The sequence below is a fragment of the Corvus hawaiiensis genome, chromosome 1, assembly GCF_020740725.1.
Source record: "Corvus hawaiiensis isolate bCorHaw1 chromosome 1, bCorHaw1.pri.cur, whole genome shotgun sequence".
Lineage (NCBI taxonomy): Eukaryota > Metazoa > Chordata > Aves > Passeriformes > Corvidae > Corvus > Corvus hawaiiensis.
In genome coordinates this window covers 55,481,126-55,487,125 of record NC_063213.1, presented here as the reverse complement: position 1 = coordinate 55,487,125, position 6,000 = coordinate 55,481,126, and the positions used below count along the sequence as shown (strand labels likewise).

The window sequence follows — 6,000 nt, the reverse complement described above, 5'->3', positions numbered from 1 at the left end:
ACCATGAAAGCTTGGTCTCGTTCGTCTGTTCTGGAGCTCTCCCTGTTCTTCCTGAAAGAGACAGGACTAAGCAGGAGCCTGGTGCCCTCATGACAGTTGACCAGGCTGCTACGGGGCTGATGGCCAGGCTGCCGTGGTGGTGATGGTGAGGCTGGCCTGGGGGGGATATCCTAGGCAGCTTAGAGGGTGATGGCTAAGGCGTTGTGAGGCTGCCAGCTGCTGCCGTGAGGATGGTGGTGGGGTTGCTGCCTCGACTGTCGCGGGGCTGACGGCTGCTGCCATGGGATGGTGTCAGGGATGCTGTGGAGGGTGCTATGGATGCTGCCTGGGCTGTCGTGGAGCTGACGGTGAAGCCGGTGTTGTGCTGACAGCCGGGCAGCGGCGCAGCTGCCGGCTCGGCTGCTCCTGGGGCGAAGCCTGCGCCTCTGTGGGGCTGACAGCAAGGGGAGCACCGAAGAGCTGAGCACTTCAGGCCGGAGTTGCTGGGGGGCCGGGCGGGGACACTGAGCCGGCCCCTCCACCGCCACCTGCGCCGCGCCCCCCGCGGCCCCGCCCCGGTCCCACGGGCGGCGGCGGGGGTGTCGCTACCGAGGGCGCGCGGGCGGAGGAGGAGGAGGAGGAGGAGGAGGTGGCGGGAGGAGGCGGGAGGAGTAAGGCGGCGGCAGCAGCAGCTCTCGGGAGGAGCCTGTCCACCGTGAGACAGCACATTCAGCCGGCGGCGGCGGTCCTGCCGCAGCGGCTCGGCACGGCACGGCTCGGCTCGGCTCGGCTCGTCACGGCTCTGCTCAGCACGGCTCGGCTCGGCTCGGCTCGGCAGGGCGCAGCTACTGGCAGCAGTCCTTCAGGCAGCGGGGCATCCCTCTGCTCTCCCGGCGGCGAGCGCTCGGTGAGAGCTGCAAGGCGCCGGGAGCCGCTCCGCATCTCCCGGGCGCCGGCGGAGGTGAGGCACCCGCGGGGGCGGCGGGGCCGGGACGCGGCGGGGCCGCGGCGGAGCGGGGAGCGGGGGCTGCCCTTGGGGCCCGGCGCTGGCGGCGGAGGAGCGGGGCGGGAGTCACTCCGCGGGATGCGCAGCGGCCGCGGAGCCTGGTGCGGCCGCCGGAGGCGCTCCCCGGGTAGGCGGGCCGGCTGGGCGAGCGGGCATCCCGGCTGGGCGAGCGGGCATCCCGGCTGGGCGAGCGGGCATCCCCGGCTGCCCGCGGGAGCCGGCCGGCCCTCGCCGCGGGTGGGCTGTGGCGGCCCGGCGGCTCGTCTGCGGGAGGGCTGCGGTGAGAGAGCCGCGCCGGCCTCGGCACCTGCTCCGGTCCCTGGGGCGCATCTCGGCCCCGGCCGCGAGTGGCGGCCGCAGGCTCCCGGCTGGTGCCTGGGCGCCGAACAGCTTAAAGCAAAAGGGGGTGGTAAAAGTTTTTCATCTGTAATTCTTCACACAGCTGGAGCGGTAGTGGGTATACTCAAGTCCAAGACGACATAGGACAGTAAATAGATCTTTTCCCCTTCCTAAGATTTTCTCACCTAAAAGGGTGAGAGAAGGAGGGAGTCAGCCAGAGGCCTTTTTACACTGGTAGTCCACTGAAATAGATTTTCAAAAGGATGTTATTACAGTTACATCATCCCAGGAGTCCCCCGTGGTTAGCAGAGAACATAAGGCCCCAGATTTCCTAGACAAAGCCTCTGTTTTAAAGACTGGAACTAAGTTTGTTTTTCTGTCAATATTGCCATTGACAGAAAGTACAGATTTGAGCTATAAATGTGTATAACATAAGGCTTCTCAACAGATCAATCAGTCTTACCTGCTGATATAGAGGGGATGAGATGGAAGGACCTGACGTGAAGTTGGCATGTCGAAGTCGCTTCTGCATGAGGACTTTAATTTACATTGGAAATTGCGCTAAATATCATGAAGCATGGAACTGCAAAAACCTATTTCAGAATGGAAATCCCACGTCCCAGGACTGCCTGTCTCCTGATAGATGGTGTTATCAGAGCAATTAGGGAATTTAATTTCTGTTACTACCAATGTGTTTTGTCAAAGTACCTCATTTGTTCTTGCTAATTTAATGGGGGGAAGTTACATTCTGATTCTTTTAAGCTCTTTCTTTTTGGCTTTTATTTTCATTTGAGATGGCATTTCTAGTAACATTTTCCACAGTTAGTGAAGGCAGATAAAATTCCATTTATAATTTCTCTGCAACATTTTTCTGCAAGAATGGGTTTCTTCAACACAAACCTTGGGGCTGCATCCAGGTCTTCTCCCCGTGGGAATGCTCACTCTGATAACCATCCTCTGCTTTGTTTTCTTTTCCCAAAATCATCCATTTATAGTCCATAAAAATACAAAATGTGTTGTCCCTTCTCTACCTTCTTTATGAATAGACTGTTTTGAAGGTTGGGACTTGCCATCATCTTCCTTGATAAGCGAGACTTCTGAGGGCCAGGTATGTGGAGATCCAAAAGATTTTTTAGAGTTGGATTGGCTGGATTTCTCTGAGCTCTAAGCACCTCTGCCTCAAATTAGTCTACCACAAAAACGCACTAATTGTGGTGCTGCTGTATCCACAGTTTAAGGGAGGAATCTTTAAAAGAGTGGCAATAAACCACACCCATCACATGCAGTAATTATTGGAAGTTTGGAAATGTGGCTACTCAAAGAATAGTCAGGGAAATATTCTTTTGTACCCCGAAGATCTTAAATTAAGAAGCTGACCTTTCAGCTCTTTCTATAGAAGGAAGGGGAGTGAGCTGCCTCCTTTGTGATGCCCTTCAGTGGCTATTTTTTTCATGATTGAAATGCATTTGTTTTCCAGTGTATTTTCCCAACTTCGGGTTTCTGGTTCCTGTTATGGCTCCCGTAGATAAAAGCTTTGCTTTAGCAGCTGTCTTCAGTGTAGGTACTCTAAATGATGCAGCAAGAACTTACCTGCCTTATTTTCAAATAAATTAACGGATCAAGTCTCTTGGTCTTCTTTACTTTTGTAAGACAGGTTTCAAGAAGCATTCCTTGATGCCGTCTATTTTCCTGCCTGCAAGAAGAGAGAGGAGGAATACCAGGTAGAGCTGCTAGCAATGGGTTGTGTTAGAGGTCCCACCATTGCAGGATACTGGACAATGATGTGTAATGGGCTGGAAGGGAAAACGATAAGGGATTGAAAGAGAAAAAACATGAGGGTATAGAAAGGCAGTGTTGTTTTTAAAAGCTTCGCTTAACTCCTGCTAATGATTCAGGTAATGAATGTTAACAGAATGATCCTCCTTGTCCTATCCATGGGCTTTAATTTTCAGAGAAGTTGGAGGGAAGTAACACTGCAATTCTCACTGAGGCACACGGGGCGATTCATACCTGCAGAGATACGGTCTCAGGCTTTCTGCAGCCATACTCATTCTTAGTGCAGTACTCATCTGGTACTTTGAGATTTTTATTTTAAAAACCTTAAATGAAACATAATGACTTTAGATGTAGTCTGTGTTTAAAAGGGACATTTTCCTGCTGAACTACTGATGGAATATGCTGGCAAAGTGGCCTCAGTACAGATGCAACTTGGGTTAGTAAAACTGTGCTTTTGCCAGTGCAGCTTATTTCTGTTCATTAAAGGAACGGAAATCCTGCAGGTGAGCACACATTCATGTGTCCATATGGGGGCTTCCTTTCCAAATGAGGGCTCGGATGGTCTTCCCCTCAGCTGTTTGTAAGCAGGCAGAAATGGTAATGCAGGAATGATACTGCTTGACAAAGAGACCCTGACTCAGTCTACGTCTCAGATCGATGCAATATGTCCCTTTTGCTACCTGCTAATAATCCATCTAAAACCCTGCTAGCTCTTTTTTGTGAGAGATGACATTGGGAGCTGTTGTTTGCTTGGCCATTTGCAAGCACTCAAAATAAGGCAGTATACATGAGCTTGCTCCCCCAATACTGTTCATTTTGTGTGGCATCATCTTGCCAACTTTTCTGGGAAAATGGCTACTTCCAGGCAGATGGGAGGAGCTGCAGGAAGCTGTGAAGCAGACTAATGTGTGAGCCACTAGGTCTTACAGTGATCATCTGTGACAGGTGATGTACCAACTCCTCCTGAGCTTAAAACTATACCCCTTCCTTTTTTACTGAGCTTCTTCAGCACCTTTTGTTGTATCTTTTGAGGCAAAAGCGTTCTGATGAGTGTCTGGGAGTGCAGTGCAGCATGGGAAAGGCATGGAGCAGGAGTAACAGTTTCTTGAAGCTTTTTGTGGGCAGCACACTGTAACTCCATGCTCAAGTTTAAGGACAGAGGTCTTAGCCCTATCAGTGCTGACAGTAATAGGAGTTTTCTCTGACTTCTCTGGTGGTGAACCTAGCCTCTAGAGTGATGGCAGAAGCCAGCTGTCATCACTGTTTGAAAGCCACGATACTTCTCCAAACGCTATTGAAGGAAATGAGAGTTTTGCACTGACTTAACAGAGTTTGTATGAGTCCCTGTCTGACTGCTGCATTGACTGGTGTGCAGATACTTGTGTTACCTGATGAATAATAGCTGCCTAGACGTCTCCTGTGATTCTTGGGTCTTACGAGTAAAAGTACATGTTTTATATTTAATACTGCTCCCATGCATGTGAAGCAGCTTACCTGATCTGGAGAGACAAGTTACATCAACCTGAGGAACAGACCTCCTGGGAGCCCTTCTGGAGCAGTGCAGATCTACCGTGTGGGTTCCCCAGGTGCTGGCTGACTGTCCCTGCTTGGCCCTAGAATAATTCATGAATAATTTGATAAAAGGAGAAGGCCCATTTATTGCTGCTCTGCAGAAAACAATTACAGAGGGAATCTTTTCAAGACATAACATTTTGTTTACAGTGGTATCTTTTCTTCACATTTCCTTTCCCTCTTGCTATCGTTCTTTGAGGCTTACTTACCCTTTTCTCTTTTCCTCAATAGTTTTAACATCACATTCCCTGCTCACTGGCTTTCCCTTCCCCTCCCCTTTGTTTTCTCTCCCTAGCAGAGAAATTATATTAGTTCCTTGTTTTCTCCTTCCATCTATGATGTGGTACAAATAATTCCAAATCCTGCTCCTCAGTTACTAATTTTTCACTTCAGCCCAGCAGAAAGATGCAGTGTGTTTTGTGTTCAAACAATGGGGAGTTATAGCAAGGCAAAGACACAAAACTGCCTAGTACGATTAAATATAAGTAAGTATAACAGAGTATTTATTTCTTATCTATTTATATCACTTTATATCAAGCCTTCCTTGATTCTAATATTTTCAGGCTGAATTTGACAGAAAAAGCTATGGTATGTTAGTACTGAAACTATGCTGTATTAGTATTGAAAGTTAGTCACTATAGGTCTTAGACCACATGCAGGGAAAATATGGATTTCCCTTGCCTTAAACTATTCAGCCCTTCCGTTTTGTATCCATTAACAGAGATCTTAGCTTTTAAAGGGCATGGACAGCTGTATTAAATCCCTACTATTCAAGGCATGCCCTTGTTTCATGTTTTGCACATTAGGCCACCACTGTTAGGATCAGAGTGGTTACCAGGTCACTTGGTAATTGGGGCAAAGACATTTCAAATTATTGCTATTGTATATTTCCAGAAATTAAAATATTTAATAAAACAGGGTTACAGGAAAAAAACCCAAACCAACCCAGACTGTTTCTAATGTTTTCTTATATTTGAACCTGTCATTCCTGGTTTAAGGACTGTTCCACTGACACTGAGCTTTTAAAAGAATTTCTTCTCAGATTCTCACAGCACAAAGTTGGAGGACTGTCTAAACTCATGTGACTTGTTTCATAATACATGTTTATCTTCTCTTTAAGTAATATAAAAGATTTGCCATTTTTGTTAATCTCACTATTCAAAGTCATATGACATTATTGTTTCTTTCATCAGTTTGTTTCTAGTTACATGTTGAGCAATTGCTGAACCAGAAGGTGGTTTGTATCATAATTCTGAAGTATTTCAGATCTTAGCTCGCCCTTAAATGAATTAATTCTTTGTCCGTTTTAGCTGTAATTGCTCACAGAG

The 6,000-nt window shown here is 48.2% G+C and overlaps 1 protein-coding gene across 7 annotated transcripts in view; it reads left to right on the top strand.

The window, feature by feature from the left end:
- The first annotated feature begins 653 nt into the window (after window positions 1-653).
- The window catches only part of DYNC1I1 (dynein cytoplasmic 1 intermediate chain 1), a 187,492-nt gene continuing 182,145 nt past the window's right edge, over window positions 654-6,000 (top strand). For 4 of the 7 annotated variants that reach the window (XM_048305177.1, XM_048305163.1, XM_048305173.1 and 1 more), the window contains exon 1: window positions 655-940. The gene's annotated coding sequence lies outside the window, so the exon portion shown is untranslated. Of the gene's footprint in view, window positions 941-6,000 lie in introns of all 7 variants that reach the window. The other 3 variants (XM_048305144.1, XM_048305156.1, XM_048305142.1) reach the window with 1 other exon arrangement.